The sequence below is a fragment of the Lycium barbarum genome, chromosome 10, assembly GCF_019175385.1.
Source record: "Lycium barbarum isolate Lr01 chromosome 10, ASM1917538v2, whole genome shotgun sequence".
NCBI classification, from domain to species: Eukaryota; Viridiplantae; Streptophyta; class Magnoliopsida; order Solanales; family Solanaceae; genus Lycium; species Lycium barbarum.
The window spans coordinates 34,726,610-34,749,263 of NC_083346.1; the positions used below are offsets into that span (position 1 = coordinate 34,726,610).

The 22,654-nt window shown below is 39.9% G+C and overlaps 1 long non-coding RNA gene and 1 pseudogene across 1 annotated transcript; both read left to right on the forward strand.

The window, feature by feature from the left end:
• The first annotated feature begins 1,487 nt into the window (after positions 1-1,487).
• On the forward strand, positions 1,488-4,319 carry LOC132614606 (uncharacterized). Its single transcript, XR_009572360.1, has 3 exons — positions 1,488-2,171; positions 3,283-3,350; positions 4,256-4,319. It is a non-coding gene; the product is annotated as an uncharacterized LOC132614606 (long non-coding RNA).
• A 3,735-nt stretch (positions 4,320-8,054) lies between these two features.
• Positions 8,055-10,368, forward strand: LOC132612918 (subtilisin-like protease; annotated as a pseudogene).
• Positions 10,369-22,654: the final 12,286 nt, after the last annotated feature.

Here is a 22,654-nt window from a genome sequence, read left to right on the forward strand (position 1 = left end):
ACCATGCCATTAGAAAGAAGGGTTGGCCTTACATACCTTTACGTCTTCTTAACTTCTTAACGTTCTCCTCCAAAGTCCGGAAAAACTACATTCAAGAGGATTTACACTAAGGTTAAGCCTTGAAAACACTTCTAAATTTAAACTAGTGCAATTAACGAACTAGCGAAATTTGGGCAGCATTTCCCCTATTTTGTCAACTTCCACCATCCCACAAAACAACTCCCAAATGACAATAATAACATCCATAATACCACATTCAAGAGGTTACATTCAATTCAATCTCAAATTTTAGCAAAAATCCCTTTTTCAAGTTCATCTCATAGTCATGTTCTTCACTTCAACATTTATGACTTCTCCACTTTAATTCATTTCCTTTCCAAGGGACACTAAACCTTTAAATAAACTCAATCATGTAAATGATAGGAAGATCATACCTTATATAGAATAACTTCACCTTTTCCAACTCTTTTCAAGACCAAGTTTATCACAACTTTGAAGAGAAGCAAGAACAATCACCTTCCATGGATTCTATTTGGGTTTTGATGTTGATCTTCTCTCTTGATGATATTGAAATGTTTGGAGTGTTATGGAACCTTCAAGAACTCTCTAAAAGTGTGGGGAAATAATTGTGGGAGGGTGAAATGAAAATGAGGTCTTTGGGGATTTAAAAAGGTGGCAAGGTCGCAACCCCCACTCACTTGCGATGGAGTTACGGCGTCGCATATGGGATATGCGGCTGCATCTCCCCTCCTCTCCTTAGGTAGGAGGCTGGGCAGTGAGGGTGGCAAATTTGGGGAGTTTGCTGCCCATATGCGGTCCAGCATACTGAATATGCGGCCGTATATAGCCCCAATTTCCTTGGTTTCGCGAAAATGCGTTCTTTATGATTCGTTTGACCTCCAATCCTTATGGAACCTTCTTGGCACTTGTGTAAAACTTCATTAACCATTTAAGGGGCCCTATAGCTCCCCCTCAAGGAATTTCTAACCAATGTATAACTCAAATAATACGAAATCTTCCCAAAACATGATTCAAATTTCCAATTTATTCAACGAACTTACTTTCGTTGTTAGATATGACTCTGAAACCTTAAGGCACATACTTGGAATTATTAGATAACATCCTTAACCTTATAAGGGCTTCATATGCACTTTAGGCTTGCACTCGTCTGCTCATAATGCAAACGACACGAAATTTCCAAGATGTAGCACCGCGCAACCCATACACTTGACAAATTAAATTAACAAAAGTCAAACTCAACCTCCTCCAGACCAGCCTCATCCACCCCCAGATTCTACGTACCCAGCAGGCTTAAAAAATAAGATCTAAAAGAGAAAAAGAAAGAAAGTGTGAGAATGTCTATGAGCGAAAGATTATACACTTTATATAAACAAGATACATCAATTTTTCACTTTATATACATGTTATAAGTTGTATATACACTGCATGTATGCATTATACACTCTATATATACACTTCATATATATAGCGTATACAAATTGTATGAGCGCTAAATGTTTATAAATAGCTTATATGTGTTATATACAGTGTAAATACAACTTTCATACAATATATATATGTTACGTCCCGTATTTTTATACATTGGGACAACCCGGATTAACTATGATAAATTAAGGCCAAGACTATTCCGGGATTTGAAGTCGGGACTTTTGACCTTTGATTTTATTTTGAGACATAAGTTGTGTATGAAATTGTTAGCTTGAACACTTAGGAAAAATTGGGACCATAATTCATAAATTTGGAAATTAAAACTCTTGCAAAAAAAAAAAAAAAAAAAAAAGGAAGATGTGTGGATTGAAGTGGTCCCCACACATTGTTGTGGCCAATTTTAATTGGTCCAACACATGTGTGGGCCCAAAGACAATAAGAGATATTTTAAGGGGACTTAAAAGATGACCACTTAGTCATCTTTCTCTCATTTCACATTCCCACACTTAGAAAATAAAGCAAGAAGTTGAGGAACCAAAACCATGGCTCACGGCCAAGACCATGGAAAACCAAATCCAAATCAAGCCCCTCTAAAAATATTTCTTGGGTACAAATCAACTAATTAGAGGTCCCTAAGTAACTTGGAAGCATTGTTGGAGTGATCAAGTCTTTCATTTAAGAGATTTGCAAACCCTAGCCTATTGGTGGATTGAAGAAGAAAGGTGAGATCTAATCTTGTTTTTGAGTTATAAATGTTGTATGCATATTATAGTATGTCAATATGGATGAAAAATCATGAAATGTAGTATGTTGGAAGTTGGGTCGTGTATGGTGTGTGAAGTTGTGTAAATGGGTGTTGTGACTAAGTGAAGAATTAACTCTATTTAGTATGTTGATTGTTGTAGGGTGAAGAAATGAATGAGAACTATCGATGTATGTATATAGGTGGGTATGTAGCCGTGTATATGGCCTCCAATTTGTAGCAAAGAATGAATTAATATCGCTTAGCGTCGAAATGGTTGTTGTGATGACTTTTGTGTTGGAAATGAGAGTTAAATACCCCGAAATTGATATGGTAAATGTGCGGACTGATTTGGAGAACTTTGTGCATTGAATGCAATCCTTATATATGAGAACCATTAATATATATGTATGTGTAGTGTGGACGAATGTGGGTCGTATAATATGTCGAAGATCGCATTAGTATCGCTTAACGTTTTAGTTGTCGTTGTTATGAATTTTAGTTGGAAATGAGCAATTAATAACTCAAGATTGATGTTGAGAATTTGTGGGCTGTTTTGAGGTTAGTTGTGTGTTTGATGTAAGTTGTATATTTTATGAAAATCATATCGTTCTATTGTGGATTGTGATACAAAACATGACTTGAAAATGAGGAAAGTGAAAAAAAAAAAAAAGGGGTTGCTCGGCTAAGGGGACTGTTTTCGGGCAACATAGAGAAAAATTCTTGGCTTGTTGGAAAAATTATGTGAATTGTTTAGAATGTTCTTGAATGTTGTTAGTATGGATTTGGGTTAATAATCGAATGTACGAACGATATTGTGGCTTGAAAGTAAGCCGTTGAAACGAATATTTGGAAAGTTGTTGAAAGATGTAAAAGAGAGCTATTACTGTTGTTTTGCCTTTCGAATTGATTATTGATGTTGCTAGGTTGGTTATTGTGGTTGTTGTTGTTGATTTTGAGCGAGATAAATTCTCGGGATGGCCTATTTATAGGGGAAGTGCTGCCGAATTTTCTGTAAATTTAATGATTAGTTGGAAAGAATGGCTCAAGTGCCCTTAACTAATGTTTGGTATTCGTTGGCGTATTTGTAGACCTTGGGGAGCCCGAGGCGTGGATTGGAAATTTACTTTAGATTGACTATTTTGGAAGTGCGTACGAGGTATGTAAAGCAACCTTCCTTCTTTTGGCATGCCTTAGTTTCACATAGGCTAGATTAGAGCTTTAAGGGAATTCCAAATTCGAGATCCGAGCATGTTATGATCCATATATATATTCTTTGGCACTCTTATGTATGTTTTTATGAAATATGAACCATGATGTATTTGAAGTAATCGCTTTCCGACATTCGCATAGAAAATGTTCACTTTAAGGAATTTTGTAATCCTTGAATGCCATATTTTTCGCATAGAGGCTCGGATCGTTCCAATAATTTTTATAGGAGTTTTCTTGATGTATAATGGGTATGTTTTTCATAGGCGGGCTCAGTTCGGGTCTATACTCGTACGTGGGTCCCGCGACGCCCTTTATGTAAATTTGACAACTTTGAATCAAAAAGTGATAATTATCATTCCGATTTCGAATATGACTATTTTACTTATCCTTCGGATTTATAATAATGATTTTATGCATATGATTCCTCACTACTCCGCTCGTGCCTACTATGATATCGTTCGCCGGTTCTGTTGTCATGCGCTTTTTGATACATTCCGGTGTTATGCTGTGTTTATGGTTCACCGTGCTCCTCGCTCGAGGGTCGGGTTCCACTTATGTTTGGCGTTATGCTGTGTTTGGCGTTATGCTGTGTTGTGATGTGTGACGGGGATTCGGAGATTTGAAACTTTCTGGTGTTATGCTGTGTTGTGGCGCCATCGACAGGCGGGCGACCACATTTTCCAGTGCCCTATGCATAATTTATACTTTGGAAATAAACATTTTGATATGTATTATTTTCTATATAGCTGATTCGATTATTATTCAGATTTATTTCTGTACCTTCTACTTTGCATACTCAGTACATATTTCGTACTGACCCCCTTCTCCGGGGGCTGCGTTTCATGCCCGCAGGTACAGACGCACAGCCTGGTGATCCACCTGTTTAGGACACCCTTTCTGCTATTCGGAGTGCTCCTTTCTTTCCGGAGCTTATACTTTTGGTATATATATTTATTAGTGCATTTGTATATATTCGTTCATGGGTACGGCGGGGCTCTGTCCCGTCATATGAATCTGTCGGTCTGTTTAGAGGTCTGTGGACATGTTTGTGGGTTAGGGTCTTTCTGTATGGATGTATGTACATGTCGTTTGGGCGATCCCATACGCCGAGGCGGCCGGTCCGCATATGTTGTTTGGGCGATCCTATACGCCGAGGCGGCCGGTCCGTATATGTTTATATATTGCTTGGTTAGCCCTGTGTGGCTTTTGTTGGTATTTTCTGCGTGCAGGGTATATTGGATAGTCCGTAAAACAAAGGAAACTCTGCCGAAATGTTTCTGGAAATTACCTAAATTTGAAATAAAGCCTTGTCGGCTTCCGCCATATACTAGAATGAGTTGATAGAATTTGAGATAATATTTGATAGATGGGTTCGGGTGCCCAGATCGGGCACTAGTCACGGCCTACGGGGTTGGGTCGTGACAATATACACATTATATACATTTTTGTCAATACCCACGGTAGCCACTGCAATTCTCCACGCCCATTTTTCTGTATACTTTGTGTATAGTAAATGTATAATAAATATATAATCAATGTATACTTAGTGTATAATGCGTGTATAAGTTATACACATGAATTATACACATATTATACAGAAATTATATATTACATAAATGAAGGAGCATCGAAGAACCTACAAACTTGGCTAGAAAAAATATATTTTCCTGCGGTGACCATAATTTTCCTCCATCTTTATCTGCTCTTAAATTCTTCCAAAAAGGTATTATGCAATACCGTATCTGAAAATGGACGGGAAGCGAAGAAGGCGTCAACCACCGCCGTATTCAGGACGAAAATTATCTTGAGAAGATAGGCATTTTTTGCATTTTACTAAAAGAGCGAGATTGCAGAAAAAATGGTGAGGATAAGCCGGCGTGGTGGTGGTCACTGGTTAAAAAAGGGAGGGAGTGGGTGGTGGTGAAAAAAACAAACATTAGTAGTTGCTAATAAAAATAATTGGAATAATAAATAAGAACAACAAATTGAAAAGCAATAAGCAAAAGAGATCAAGAAGAACTTTTTGAGTTATCCCCGACGAAACTGTCAGGCAGTGTCATCGGGAAAGAAAGAGCTTGAGTGCTTGTGATAGAATCATAAGCGAAATACAATGCTCGCAATGAATCCAGATAGCTTACAAGTGTAGGGAAGAGGTATATTTATAGTCTAAACCCTAAGTAACGCCTTGCGAGTTTTAAGCCCCTCATGATAATGATCATTATCTGCACGTTAGAGCCGTTATGTACATGGTTGAGAAACTGTTGGGTTAAATTCAAGAATCTTCAAGAATGTTTGCTGAAGAGTCTTATCTTGATCGGTCATTGATGCACTCCCAGTCATGTTATTCTGGAGCTATGCTAACTTGCCCTGTTGCTCCAGGTCTGAGTAAATAAGAATCAATGACTGAATGTGATCTACCAGGTGTCGTTCTTGTTGAGCTGCACGTGTCATTTTCTGATTCGTCCAACAGTCAAACCCGTCTTTTGACCCATACAACCACTACAGTTGAATTGACCTATTCTAAGAATCCTTTTTCACGGTATTGGTTAATATCCTAAACCCATCACCAAAAAATAATGCTTACTTAGGTTTGTCCTAATAGCAGCAATGGGACATTCAACCACAGCCCACGTATACCGTGAAGCCAACGCAGTTGCACACCACCAAGCCAAATTCGGAAGTACTCTGGACGTAAATTTAATAGCTAGAGAGGAGGATATATTTTGGAACAAACCACCCATCGTTATTTCATCTTTTATATTCAAATGACTACGTAGAGCCTTCATCTTACAGATCAGTCCCGACTTTAGTAACTTTTAACTTCTGCTTTAATTTATGCAATTTCCTTTCTTCAGCAAAAAGAAATAAGCAATATATGCTGAGTTCAAACAAAATAGTTTAGTCAATAATGTGAAGCATTTCATTCAAATACTTTAAATTGATATACGAGAAATAATTTTATCATGGATCAACATTAGATGAAAATTATTTTTATTTTTTGAATAATTAAAAAAGAGAGAAAAGAAAAAATTTAGAAAAAATCAGTACAGAGCACCTTTTTATTTTCTACCATTAGACAGATCCATTAGACAGATTATTATGTCATCATCTTGATATCAAATACTGAAGAGGTCAGATGTAAGGTCTCTTTCTCATACTTAGTACATTTATAGTTTACTTTTAATAAATTAATTCAAAAAACATGTTGTCCTGTTGAAGATGAGGTTATGACTTTTCGAGAATATAAAATAACACTAGATAGATGATACTGTCACGCAGACACGGCTCAGAATTTTAACTTGATCAATTCGATCTTTCGAGCTCTTAGCACTGAACAAGCTACACCCTTAAAATTATGGTTCATAATCTATATTTGTGAAAAAAAATTGTTTTTCATATATATTCCTGTATTTCGTATATGACATAATGAATTCAGTTGAACCTGTAGAACTAAAGCTACATCCTCTTCTGCTAACATGTTTGGTTTTTTCTTGGAAATGCACTTAGTTTAAAACGAAAAGAAACCAAACATGAAACTAATTCAAGAAGATGTTGTCTTGTTCCTTGTTTGCCAAGGATTTAACAATCTGGAGTCAAGGAGGCACCACACATGTTGTCTCGTACAAAACAAAAAGTCAAATTAAGTGGAAATGCTTGATTTTTGTCAATATTGAGAAAGCTCAAAACATACAAAACTTAGAAGTTAGCATATAAATATGGAACTAACATCATATCTATTGGGATCTTTGAAATCTTTATCCATCTTTTATTTGGAGGAAGGTGCACGCCTACAACATTATTGTAATTCTCTTTCACTATCTCACCATTGGTTAAGAGGGATAAAATAGCGGAATGTATGTGTAATTGTAGAGATTTGTAGCAAAAGCTAATGACATTTATGTTAAGTAACAAAATACTTGTTTTTTTTTTTAATAACGGTGGTGTCTGGGCCAACTTATCGGACCTCGACTAATTGCACGGAGTACCTGCTATCTCCCACCAGTATAAATGCCGAGCAACTATGTCCAACAAAGCTTGGACAGATGGAAAGAAATCACCTACTAGTATTTTTGCCTCCGCTAAATTTGTACCTGAAACCTCATAATTTTTAATCCACTTTATTGACTACTAGGTCGTACCCTTGGGTGCAACATAGTACTTATTTTCAGCTCTCAAGTTTAAGTATATTTCTCAATTTATTTCGGTTTCCATGGGGATGGCCTAGTGATAGAGCCATGGGAGTAACAATCTTCAGATTCCAGGTTCAAAATTCAGTTACGATGCTAAGGTGTGTGGGTCCGTCCACTCCAACTATGAGCATGATTACTTTCGAGTTGAATATATCGTTTGGTGTATTATTATTAAGGTGCGCCCAAGTTGACTCAAACATTGCCTAAAAAGTATATTGATGACTTCATCTATATGCTGTTGCTATGTCAAGTTCATTATCAAAGAAAAGTTAAACAGAATAAAATCGTTTTAGCATGTAAATGACCAATTCACTTTCTTTTTTCTATTTAATCCAAGAATCTCCAGGCATGACTATATCAAATATCTATTATAGCTTCTGACTAGCACATAACAAAATATACTTCCAGTAACTATATATACCCTGAATCATTATTCCAAAGGCAAATACATCATTTTTCTAACTAAATCCCTCCCTTGTAGATATATGTACATATAATCCAAATTCATTAGCACAAAGAACAGTTTTTTTCACTAGTACTAAAGTTGTCATGGCTCAATTCAGGTCAATTCTCACTATAATTGGCATTGTTTTTGTGCTCTTCCCCTATACCACTCATGCAGCAGAACATCCTGTTTATCAAAGGCCTAAAGAAGAGGAAGAGAGCAATTCACAAATCTTTATTGTTCATTGTGAGTTACCTGATGGGGACCGGGCTACCAGATATCAAGATTTAGATAGCTGGTATCTTTCTTTCTTGCCTGCAAGAACCTCGGATAGTGCACATGAGGCGCCACGATTGATCTATTCATATCACAGCGTTCAAACAGGTTTTGCAGCTATGTTGTCGCCGGATGATCTAAAGGAAATGGAGAAAATGGAAGGATTTGTCTCTGCACGCCCCGAGGGCTACTTGATTTATACACCACACATAGTGTCAATTTCTTGGGGCTGCACCAGAACATGGGGTTCTGGAACTATTCGAACTATGGGAAAGGTGTCATCATTGGAGTCATTGACACGGGAATTTTCCCGGACCACCCTTCGTTTAGCGATGATGGGATGCCTCATCCGCCTGCTAAAGGGAAGGGTAAGTGTGAATTTAATGCGACAAAGTGTAACAACAAGCTCATTGGAACGAGGTACTTCCAATCCTCGGGGAACGGGTCACCATCAGATGAAAATGGACACGGTACACATACTGCTAGCACCTCTGCTGGACTGTTCATGCCAGGTGCTAACGTTTTTGGCAATGCTAATGGCACTGCTGCGGGCGTTGCACCTCTGCTCATATTGCCATTTACAAAGTGTGCTCTGCTCGCACTTGTCTTGGGAGTGACGTTTTGGCTGCAATGGATATGGTTATTGAAGATGGTGTGGATGTTCTTTCCCTTTCCCTTGGTAGAATAACTAATAATTTCTATCAAGACAACATTGCACTTGTGCATTTAGTGCTACGGAAAAGGGAATCTTTGTCAACTGTGCTGTTGGAAATTCAGGACCATACAAATTTTCAACGGCTAATGACGCGCCCTGGATTCTCACAGTTGGTGCAATCACTATCGACAGGAAAATAAAGGCCACTGCGTGCTAAGGAAACACTCAAGAATTCGATGGACAATCAGCCTTTCAACCTAGTGACTTTCCATCAACACTGTTGCCTCCTGCCTATCCTGGAAGCAATGCTAGTGACTCTGATGCTAAATATTGTACTCCTGCTTCGTTGAACAAAACGAATGTCACGGGAAAGATAGTGTTGTGTTAGTTTGGTTTAACGGCACAAGTTGATAAAGGAAAAGCAGTGAAGGCAGCTGGTGGTGCTGCCGTGATTCTTATGAATTCAGAATCCCTGGCTAACACAACATTGGCCGATGCGCATGTCCTTCCGCTGACACACGTTAGCTATGAAGATGGTCTAGAAATCAAAGAGTATATAAACATAATATTAAACCCTACTGCAACAATAGTATTCAAGGAAACTATAATCGGAGATGATCGTGCTCCGGTGGTTGCTGGATTTTCTTCTAGGGGTCACAAATTATGCAAGTCCTGGAATTCTAAAACCAAACATTATTGGTCCTGGTGTTAACATTCTAGCAGCTTGGCATATATCCTTGGAGAACAATACAAACACCAACTCTACGTATAACATGATCTCAGGTACCTCAATGTCTTGTCCTCATCTCAGTGGCGCTGCAGCGCTAGTAAAAAGTATTCACCCTGATTGGTCTCCAGCTGCAATTAAGTCAGCAATTATGACAACAGCTGATGTCTTAAACCTCGGATACAACTTAATCGAGGATGAGACATACCTTCCAGCCGATGTCTTTGCCACTGGTGCAGGCCATGTTAATCCATCAAAAGCAAATGATCCCGGTCTAATAGATGACATAGAACCATCCGATTACTTACCTTACTATGTGGTCTAAATTACACGGAGAGACAAGTTGGGCTCTTTTTGCAGCGCAAAGCTAATTGTTCAGAGATTACCAGCATCTTAGAAGGTCACCTAAATTATCCTTTGTTCTCGATTCAAGTCAGAATCAGCTCAACAGCTCAAGTATATTCAAGAACTGTGACGAACATAGGACAAGCCAACTCAACATACAGAGTTGAAATTGATTCACCGCCGGGCCTTGATGTGAAAGTTGAACCAACTACACTTGTGTTTTCAGAGGTGAAACAAAAATTGAGCTATTAAGTGACATTTACACCTGTGGCTACCAAACTAAGTACCGTGTATAATCCGGAGTTAGATTTCTCAGAAGGTCACTAAACTATCGCAATTGTAACACAAAAGTCACTTAACTTTGTTTTATAACTGGAAAGTCACTCAACTTTCATCTTTGTAACACAAAAGTCACTTAACTTCGTTTTGTAATTGGAAAGTCACTCAACTTTCATCTTTATAACACAAAAGTCATTCAGCTCATTTTAGTCAACTTTTACTGACGTGGCATTTTTTTAAAAGTTAAATCCTTATTTAATATAAACTCACCCATTTTTACCTTTTAGTGACCCTCCCCACTAACCTGATCCGTTATCCAATGAATTTAGTGTAGGACTTGATAACGATGTCTGAGAACTGATCAGTAGTGTAAATTTTGTAGAGCAGAGGATTAATATAGTAATTTTGAACAAAATCACTACTTCTTGGCTCTTGTGTTAACTAAGTGAATTGAAACGTTAATTATCGATGTAGCATTTACTTCCCTGCAATCACTACCAACTTCTTATGGTATTCTTTGTAAAATTCAAACTGCTTACTCAAGGGAATTGTATTCTGAATACATCATAGATGGAAAGCAGAACAAAGGTACAACTAGACTCAGTTGATTTGCGTAATATTTTGTGAATAGAATGTATAAATTTTCTTGAAGAACTGTTACTACTTGCAAATAGCTTAGCAGTAGTGTCATAGTAACCAGATTAACTTGAGGCAAAATTTTAAGGCCAGAGGAGGAAGGAGAATCCAGCCACGTTACCAGTAAAAAATTACTAGTAAATTTCAGTCCGTAGTGTTTTGTTATAAGAATTTGGATAGCGGGTCGGTTTAGTAGGGCGGATCACTAAATGGTAAAAGTGGGTGGGTTTATATATTTAACTTTTAAAAAAATACCACGTCAGCAAAAGTTGACTAAAATGAGTTGTATGACTTTTGTGTTACAAAGATAAAAGTTGAATGACTTTTCAGTTACAAAACAAAGTTAAGTGACTTTTGTGTTACAAAGATGAAAGTTGAGTGACTTTCCAGTTACAAAACTAAGTTAAGTGACTTTTGTGTTACAATTACGGTAGTTTAGTGACCTTCTAGAATCAACCCATATAATCAGGGATCTCTCAAATGGATTTCTGAAACCCATATTGTTAGGAGCCCAATTGGTGTTCGGTTTTCCACTTTTTGAAGAAATCTCAGTGACACACTGATCAAGATTTTTCATTTGCAATAAACACAGATATTGTGTTTTGTCTACAGTTATATGTATGTTGTTGGCATCGAACTCACTACACTATTAAAATTGAGGTTTAGAATCTAACATTTTATTGAAATTTTATTGTTGTTCACATATACATTTGTGTTCAGTGTAAAAAATGAATTTTGACTGAAATAATTCACTATTTAAAACATTTAACAAAAATAATACAATTTTCTGATTTTTTACCAAAATAGAATAAATGTATGTCTCAGTAACATTTTATAAGTTATTTTATTTCAAAAAATTAACGGGCAAAACTAACGGCATATAGATTTAACGGAAGGATAAGACGTTACTCTGAGTAACGATTTAACATTAAAACGTTACTCTCAGTAACGCTTTTCTGCTCCTTACATGAATTGATTTGACCAGTATACCTTTCAAAGTATTACAGTCAGTCACGATTCTTTGCTTAAAGTTTACAGCCCTGCCTGATGATTTTTGTCTCAATGGTTTCGATAGCTCTTCCTCAGTTCCTTGCGGTTTGATCAATCTTTGAAAGCAATCAACTGTAACAAGACCATCAAGTGTTCCATCTCTCACATAAATCTTCATTCATCTCCTCTTTCTATAATATTTTTCTTCGCTATTCTACACATATTTTACATAATCATTATTTGAATCTCAAATTCTCATTGTCAATACCTTTTTTATAGCAGAACCCATTTTTAAAATGTTAACACAACCTCAAATTTCAACAGCATTCAAGCAAAAATATAATAGCATTTTAGAAAAAACAGAAATAAATAATATTACACAGCAAATCAGAATTGTAGTCACAAAATTTCGAATCAAATAAAACAGGATAGCAAAAAAGCTCATGAAACTTCAATGGGGTTTCGGCATTTGGAAAAGTCGCAACAACAATTTGATACAAAAAAAAAAGGTGTAAACCTTGTACTAATTAATTAATACTAATACATGAGAAAGGGGATCACTTTTTAAAAAAAATTCTTAAACCCCATCAATTTTTTCTTAGATTCGTTTGCTGTAACTATTTCATGGCTGGAATTTGAGAAATTGAAACAATATCAAGGTTTTCACACCATTGACAACAAGATCTCACCCAAATACACTTTTTCATGTATCACTAGTGGGATTTGAAATTTGAAGGATCGACGGAAATGACAATTTTCCGGCCACATAGCCCTAAAAAAATGGTTGTTCCCACATGCTTGTGGCCGCAAAGTTTGAAAGAAAATGTGAGCCAAGAAAATGTTGTCGCGTGAAACGAGGTCATATTAATTGAGTAAATTAAAACGTTACTGCAGATAACGTTTTTATCTTATGTCGCGACTCATGATTACGGAAAACCTCTTTCTAACGCCGTTTATAGTTAGTTTTTGCCTTTTGATTTTTAAATAAAATAATTCATAAAACGTTACTGAGAAACACGTTTAATCTATTTTGGTAAAAGTTTTAAAGAATGCACTATTAAAGAATGCACTATCATTGTTAAATGCTTTAAATAATGGGTTAAATAGGTCAAAAATTCGTAAAAAATAATGGGTTAGGTTGAATCCGTAATACTTTGGCTACATCCGCCACTGCTTGCATGTTTGGTTTTTTCTTCTTGGAACTTAGCATAAAATGAAAAGAAAACAAACATGAAATTAATTCAAGTACTTAAACTTGCAGATTCAGAAGTCGACCTGAACTGTTGCAGGATCGGATCCACGCATAAGTTTCCAATCAAGTGCTTCTAGCAGCTGCATATATCAAACAGAGAACCATTAGGCACAACAGTGCTAACAACTTCGATATTTTCCAGTAAGGCACAACAGCCACAAACAAAATTTTGGTATAGTATTTGACAGAAAGATCCCAGACTCGTCCGACATGCTGATCAAGGATAAAAGAACTACTAAAAATATGCAATTGCCAAGGACTTAAGAATGCGTCCATTGAAGCAGAATAAAGGATTAAAAGATACAATTTTTAATTAATTCACCAGAGTTATTGTATTAAACAACAGACTGAGGATGCAATGTGCTTTCTAGGAAGTAAAATTTGGTGTTGTATGATTAAAAGGTCAGTTGAATAACACAGAAAAGAGAAATAAAAAGATCAGCCTACTCTGATTTGAAAAAACAGATTCCCTAATTGTTTTACCCGGATTCGGTAACAATTAAATTTGTAAATGAGATATAGGATATGTGGATGCATTTTAATCTATTTGGTTGGTATGAAATGTCTATGGATTTGTTTGTTGCAATATATATATATATATATATATATATATATATATATGTGTGTGTGTGTGTGTGTGTGTGTGTGTTACTGCTATAAGAACGTGTATTGTAATTGGTGGTTTATGTCAAATATAGATATTAGGTAATATATTATATTGAATGAATAAGTAAAGTTAAGGAAGAACACCACAAAATCCGGACCAATATCTGAGAGAGAGAGAGCTTCAATATATTTGATTATTACAATGTTGAAATCTGAAAAAAGCTAACCTCAAAAAGGGGAAGAATGTACTTTATATATAGGTATGCCTTATGGGCCATGAATACAACAAAAAAGCCCTTATGAATAAAGACATCCTAAAAAAGATAAGGTAGGACCGTACGGTCTGACACCCGTACGGTCGTCAGTGCAAATGACAGAACGGTTTCCTGACGCGTGGCAACATCGCAACCGGTTAACCGGACCAACGGACACGCTTTTCTTGTCTCGGCGTACCCGAACCAACGGACACGCTTTTCTTGTCTCGGGTCAATTAGATCCGATACGATACCCTGGTGTGAAGAAAAGACCGAACATGCTCGAGCTCATTTGGACTTATCTTCGGCTCCGGATTCACCTGTCACACATTGACCCGGTTTTTACCGTATACAGATAGTCCCCACACTTTTCGGATCGTAGTTTTACCATAGTAACGGGAAGTGGATAAGTCCTAAAACCGGTGGTTCCATAAGCTCGTTCTTATCTTCAAATTTGGCGGGAACAGTTATGTCACGTCCTTCTGACTTCAGCCACGTGTCTCGTCCCTAGTGGTCGACCTCGGGAACCACCTTAACCCACGTCGCTTCAAATCATGTCCCATTAATTCTGGGACACGTGTTGCCTCTCGATTGGTCGTTGTCTGTAACCGCTACAGTAGAACGCCTATATGAGGCCCAAAGTTGCTCATTTTTTCACTTTTACTTCTCATTCTCTACCTTTTACTTCTTTACCTCTTTGTTAACTTCTTTGCTAACTTCTTCTTTTTCTCTGAATCTTCAAAGTTTCTTGCATCAAAGGATCAAATTAAGTCTCCAATCCTTCTAATATTTCTCTTTCATTGTTTTGTTCTTGTCTTGAAACTCTCATCTGTCTCTTCAAATCCAAAAATTTTCATACCCATTCTTTCACCTTTAAAATGTCTGCCAACACCGATTCTGCTTCCCAGGACGTTCCCTCGGTCTCTTCTCCACGAGCCAAGCCTGTTTCAAAACCCAAAGGTAAGACATTTGTGGAACCGACTGCCCTGGACATAATACCGTCCAGACCCAATTACAACCATGAATTTGACGTTGAGAAGCCATCTTTAATCGCGGATAGGGGATTCGACGTAAGGCGATGCCCTTCGTCTATTACGGAGGATCTCCTCCCTCGAGTACAGGCCGATTGTGGATGGGATAAGCATCCGGTGCAAGTGTTCGCCCCCGGGCCCGACGAGTTTATTACCGACTACAGAAAAGGTTTCCTGTACGTTTACACGTATCCGTTCACGCTCAAATTCAATCCTCCAATTGATCCGGTTATTCTCGAGATGTGTTGGACATACAATGTGACCTTGGCCCAAATTAGGCCGCTTATCTGGAGGATCGTGGCCTGTCTCCGCCTACTGGACAATAACGGCAAAAGGGAATTCACGTTGGCGCACTTTATCCGGTTGTATTCTCCGAGAATCTTCCAAGGGGGCGTGATAAAGGTCGCCAAACAAAGCCGAAACCCAATTCTTTCCAAACTCGACGAGGATAGAGATCGAGGATAGTTGGAACGTTATGTTCAGGTAAGGACCGCATACATTATTCTGGCTGATCAGATGCCCTTTCCAGAAAAGCGGAACAATAGTCGTAAGTTTCTCAGTTGTCTCCCCTCTATAATTGTCTTTCCTCTATACTTTGTCCAAATTTTCTCCCTTACACGCATATGTGTATTTTTATTTTAGCCGAGGCATGGATACCTTCAACTGTCAGGAATCTCCCCGAGTGGGTCGAGGCAATCATTAGCTAACACCCTCATGGTGAACGGACATGGGGGGAACCGTCCCGTGGTCGGTGGGTTGCCCAAAATCATGGTAATCTTCCCCTTGATTCGGTACTTATTACATCCTCCCGTTTTTCTTTTTCTTTCTATAACTCTTTTGGTACTCAGGCTTGCCCAAGGGCTCGGTGGAGCCAAGACCCGAACCAACGGTCGAGCCTGCCGCACCGGCTCCTAAATTTGATACGGAAGGGGCATCCCGGTTCATTGCTGCATCCGGAAAGAGACAGAGAAAACCCTCGACCAAAGGGCAGAAACCAAAGAAGAGGCTGAGGAGCGATGTTCGGACCCTGAGGGATGAATCGGAGTCCGATATTATTATTCGAAGGGTTGGTGCGGGCCCCTTCGTCGCCTCTGTTCTGGAGGAAGAAACTACCATTCCGCCCTCGCCTACAGTTGAGGAAGGAACTTCCATCCCGACCCCGCACATAGGTGGGGAAGAAGATGTTCTTTTTCCGATTCCTCTAAGGTCCATTGAATTTATCGACATTTCAGGTGATGCTTCGCCCGAAGAGGCACCCTTGGTGAAGAGGCCTAGAAAATCTGCACCATCTTCGGACATCGAGGCCGAACAAAGGGCAAAGTCGGCCCGGATAACGAGGCTACAATGGTGCCCACTGCCCGGTGGCGACCAAGCTACTACATCCAAGGCACCCGCATCTACCGAGGCTGCTGGAGCCGTTTCGGCTTGTCCTACTCCTGCATCGAGGTCCGATAACCTGGACGACATGTTCTCCGATATCCCTCCTGCAATCGGGGAAGCAGCTAGGTTCGGACACCTTCCTATTCCTCGAGCCACGAGGGGGGCTAGTCGATCCACTGAAACGGGTGCGATGGATTCCCTTGTAGGTATTTTCCCGGCCCCTAGCGTAGAACCGAGATGAACGAGGTCGGCCGTGACCACCGTCCCCGAGGATTGTAGCTTTTTATCCCGCCCTGTAGGAGTAGCAAGTTATCTAAGGCCTCTTATTTCGGATTCGGATCAGAGAAAAATGGTCGGGGTTCCTTGGCAGTGCCTTATAAACGAAGGCATGCATGCAAGCAACCGGGTAAATTTTACGCTCATCTTTTCATAATATTGATATGCGATTTTCACTCTCGTTTATTCAATTTCTTAACTTGATTTGCTTCTTCTTCTGCAGAGTGTTATGCTCGTTAATGAGGGCTTTGTCCGTGCCCAACACAAGGTTGACAACTCAAAGGGCTAGCTGGATGCCTAGGGCCGAGAAACGGAGAAATTCCAACTCCTCCTGCAGGAGAAAGAAGACCAGCTGAGCCGGGCTGCTGCTCTTCCCAACCTTCAATCTGAGCTCGTAGCGGCAAAGGCCGAAAACCTTCGCTTGAAGGCCGAGTTGGTCGATATGGTTGAAAAGAACCGGTCCTTGAGGCGGATAATGTTGTTCTTAACAAAGACAATGCCCATTTTATTACGAGGCTTGGTGAACTCGAGGCCACTATTTTCCAACTTCGGAGTGAACTTGACTCGGTCAAGGCTGATGCCGTGAGGATGGCAGAAAGGCACTACTAGCTTGAATCCGAGAGTGCTAATGACAAGGAGAAATTGAGGGTGGCCGAACAGAAAGCCAAGACTCGAGCTCTGATTAGTGACGAGCTCAGGAGCAAGCTCGAGGATGCTACAGAGGCCAATGATATGCTTCAGGCTGAGTTTGAGTCGGCTAATCAAATTCAAATAGCTCTTCTTGAAGAGAGATCCGAACCAGAGGCTAAATTGAAAAAAGCCGAGGTCGACTTAGAAGAGTCTCTTAAAGACATGGAGACTGCCGAGGCTCTTTCTACGATTCTGATCGAGTATGAGTGGTGGAAATCCCGGAGGGTTACCCTCGAACAGGTTGAAAAGGGGTCAGGGGACCTCCAGGCTCGGATACTAAAAGTCAAAGAAATTGAGGAGAGGGCCAAGAAAGCTCTCGATGCTGATTCTGCAGATTCCGAGCAAACGGTTTCCGAGAACTCCGGTTCCAACCATACCGGGTAGATCAAGGCCTGTACGAGCCTCTATTTTGTTTTTGTTTTTGACTTGTATGAAAATTCCAAATGTAAAGACTTAGTTTATATATGAAATGTGTATTTCCCTTTTGGCTATTGTTTTCTTCCTTCTTTTATCTAAATGTACGTTATGACATTTGCCTTAATCGTTTGTCCCGTAATATAATAATCAAAGGTTCGGAGCCACTTCTTTTGTCCGAATTGCGGCTGTCTTAACTCATTGAGTATTGGTTTTTATTTCGTTCGGTAGGTTTTTGACCGAGGATTTTATCGAATGATTTGCCCACGGGGCTTATTTATGCTTCGTGAATTCAGACGTCTCCGAATCATATTGGGCATTTCGGGTCGAGGTTTTTAAATCGTTTTAACTTTTTCGACTGTTAACGTATAATAGATTAGGTTCGGATACCTGAATCCTTGCCTTTGTCAAGTTTTGAGACGGCAGTCCCCACTCGAGGGTGTTAAAAGATTTTGGGCTCGGTTCATCTCGACCTTGCTGCCTTTGCCAAATTTTGATAATAATTCCCGGCATAGGGTATTTAATACAAAGACGTTTCCGAGATGTATGTTTTCATAACTCTTTCTTATATAGTCAGTGTCTGTATGTACATAAAATGGGAATTTCATCTGTTTCCTTTTGTTTTTACCGTAGCAAATACTAAGTGGACACGATTCGTTTTTTATTGTTTGGTCCTTACATCGAAACCTAACACAGAAGGTCCGGGTTTACACAAAAATAAGAGACATAAAATTTCAAGAGCCTTTCCGGGGTAGCACTTAATAGTGTTTCTTCATCTGCTTTGGTGAGTTGAACTCATTCTACCTTTCCGGGATAGGCCTCGATGTGGGTATGATAGTCCCCTAATGTTTATCCGAGCTGCATGATCGGGTAAGCACTATTAAGTCCCCACTCGATGGAAGACCCTCCGTTTCCGGGTAATTTGCCTTGTTTTCCTAAAGTAACACGCTGTACTTGTTGACTCGTTAAAAAACTTGTCAAAAAATCCACTTCGGGGCAAAACCGTACTAAGAAAAAGAGTGCAACACGTGTTTTCAGACCTAACTTCATTCGGTACTACTTCTGCAAAAAAGGATAGGTTAATAAAAGATGATCACAAGGGTAGGCATCCATACCTTAGCAATAGTATTTCTTCAAATGAGCCACATTCCAATTATTGCACAACTGTTGTCCGTCCATGGATTCCAGTTGGTACGATCCTGCGCCCATTACTCCGGTTATCTTGTACGGCCCTTCCCAATTCAGACCCAACTTTTCATCATTGGGATTCTTGGTGTTCAAAGTAACTTTCTGAAGTACCAAGTCCCCAACTCGAAAATGTCGAAGATTGGCCCTCTGGTTGTAGTACCTCTCCATTTGTTGTTTTTGAGCCGCTAAACGGACCAGCGCATTTTCGCGCAGTTCATCCGCCAGATCGAGTTTTACGGCCATAGCCTCCTCATTTGACCCGCTGGTGACATATTTGAACCCGAGGCTCGGTTCGCCAACTTCTACGGGAATCAGAGCTGCGGCCCCGTAGACCAAACAGAAAGGTGTTTCTCCCGTGCTCGATTTTGACGTAGTTCTGTAAGACCATAATACCTCCGGTAGCACTTCCCTCCATTTATGTTTCGATGTTTCAAGTCTTTTCCTTAGATTTTGAATTATTGTTTTGTTCGTGGATTCCACTTGTCCGTTTACACTCGGGTGATACGGAGTCGATACTATCTTCTGGATCTTTAACCCTTCGAGGAAATTATTGACCTTGCTGCCAACGAACTGAGGGCCGTTATCACTAGTTATTTCAGATGGGATGTCGAAACGACAGATAATATGGTCCCATATGAAGTCAATAACCTCCTTTTCTCTAATCTTTTCGAAAGCCTACGCTTCAACCCATTTTGAGAAGTAGTCAGTCACAAACAGAATGAAACGAGCCTTACCTGGTGCCCATAGCAGAGGACCGACGATGTCCATTCCCCACTTCATGAACGGCCACAGTGATATCATCGGGTGTAGCAACTCCTCAGGTTGATAAATCATCGGGGCATGCCTTTGACACCCGTCGCATTTCCGAACAAAATTTTTCGCATCATCCTCCATCCGGTTCCAGTAATAATCGGCTCTGATAATTTTTCGAACCAAGGCTTCCGCACCAGAGTGATTATCGCAGGTACCCTCGTGGACCTCTCCCATCACATAGTCTGTTTCTCCGGGACCCAAACACTTGGCCAGAGGTCCAAAGAAAGACCGTCAATACAATTGACCGTCTATTAAGCAAAACTGAGCTACTTTGGTCCGGAGTGATCGTGATTCTTTTGGGTCGCTCGGGAGCTTCCTATCTTGCAAGTAGTCGATGTATTTGTTGCGCCAATCCCAAGTTAGACCCATTGTGTTTATCTCGGCCTGCCCATTTTCTACCGCCAAATTCATCAATTGCACTACGGTACCGGGATTGATTTCCTCCGCTTCGACTAAGAGCCCAAATTGGCCAATGCATTGCCTTCGTTATTCTGCTCCCTGGGTACATGTTGCATGGTCCATTCTTTAAACCGGTGTAATATCACCAGAGTTTTCTCCAAGTATCTTTGCATACGCTCATCCTTGACCTTGAAGACGCCATTCACCTGGTTAACGACCAAGAGAGAGTCGAACTTTGCTTCGACTATTTCGGCTCCCAGACTCCGAGCCAATTTCAAACCTGCAATCATAGCCTTATACTCGGCTTCATTGTTAGTCAATTTTATAGTTCTAATCGACTGTCTAATGGTATCACCGGCGGGGGTCTTAAGAACAATGCACAACCCAAAACCTTTTAGGTTCGAAGCCCCGTCTGTATGTAGAAACCAGATACCCGAAGCCTTTCCCGAGGTTAGCAAAAGTTCTTTCTCAACCTCGGGAATCATGGCGGGGGTAAAGTCTGCCACAAAATCGGCTAAGATTTGAGACTTAATGGCTGTTCTAGGCTTATACTTGATATCATATCCGCTAATCTTTACGGCCCATTTGGTCAGTCTACCTGATAACTCCAGTTTATGCATGACATTTTTAGCGGGTAAGTAGTTACTACACATATCAGATGGCATTAAAAGTAAGGTTTCATCTTTCTTAAGGCACTTACCAATGCCAAGGCCAACTTTTCAAAGTGTGGATAACGAGTCTCCGCATCCCCTAAAGTCCTACTCACATAATATATTAGGAATTGCGTACCTGCTTCATCTCAGACCAAATCACCGTTTATCGCTACCTCGGACACGGCAAGGTATAGAAACAACTATTCGTCCGCCTTCGGTGTGTGTAGCAGAGGCGGGCTCGATAAGTACCTTTTTAATTCCTGCAAAGCCTTTTGACATTCCGGTGTCCAGACGAAGTCATTCTTCTTGTTCAGTAGCGAGAAGAAATGGTGACTTTTATCCGAAGATCTCGAAATGAAACGGCTCAGTGCTGTTGACACCTAATTTTGGCTCGACGTACTTAAAATTAACGTTTTGGGGGGCCCTGATTCGTTAAAGAGCGCAAAATACATTTTTTACACATTTTTACATTTTTTGACAATTTATGGATGATTATCCTTATTTTAGGAATTTTATCAATTTATTGTCATTTTTCAAGAATCATTATTTTGCACATGTACAGCGTAATACTACCATTTTTTGTGCAATTAATAATTGTTTCTTAATTTTATAGCAATACAGTTTCATATCTTACACATTAATATTTATATTTTTATACTTACGTTATTATTTATACATATATTAATTAACCATATTTTAGTACAGCCCGACAGTGCAGAGAAAATTGGAGCAATTAATTTTTAAACGCAGAGCAACATTCGATCAAGTCAAGGTCTCGTCACCTTTTTAAAAAAGTTGACATTTTGAGGTGATGGGTTGGGGGAAAGGGGGTATGGCTTTATTTTCTTGGACAATACATCACGCCACTTTGTTTTATAAAGAAAGAGAAGGGGTTATTTTTTTTTATATAAACACATCTTCACTTACACACACACACACTTACAGATTTCATCTTTTTTCCCTTTAAACCCAAACACTTTTTCTCCCCTCACTCCTCCACAAACCGCCGCAGCCCATCACCACGCCGGAGCTCCGAGCTCCGGCGAACCCCAACAACACCCCAACAACACCACAGTCGCGCCTCTCACTCCCCACTTCGTCTCCCTCTCTCCCTCTATTAGCGCCGATGCCACCCCCACTGCCCAGCTCTGGCGAACCCACGGCGCCGGAGATATCAACGAACCACCGCGAAACAACCGCCCCTACCCCCCTTCCACCATCGTCTCCGGTGACGAGCTCCCCGGAGCTCTAGACTAACACCACCAGCCCTTTGCTCCCTCCGTTATCACCACCAAAGCCTCCACTACGACACAACCTTCTGCCCTCATTTTTTTTTTTTTGCCTTCATCACTACTCCGGTGAACCGGAGCAGCCAGCAGCGACACTGCCTTCCTCCATGAAACCCATCTCTGACGAAACACCACGACGACGACGAACTCCCTCTATTTTGCTGTTTCTCGTCCCCTGCTGCTTCTGCATTAATCGTATCTGTATATATTTGTAGGTTTATAACTATTTTGCGTTTAGCGTTACTGCTCCATTCCGCTACTACCATTGTTGGACTGTTTGTGAGAGTTTTCCGGTGACCTCTGTGTTGTCGGAGCCGCTCCATCTTGCTGGTTGTTGTTGCTACTGGTTGCCTGCTATGTTTATCTTCTCCGCGATGCCTCTTACTGATTTCCTTACGTTTGTGCATGTATATTCATGTGGTACTTTGTGAATTGGTTTTGGTCTTTCTCTATAGCTGATGTA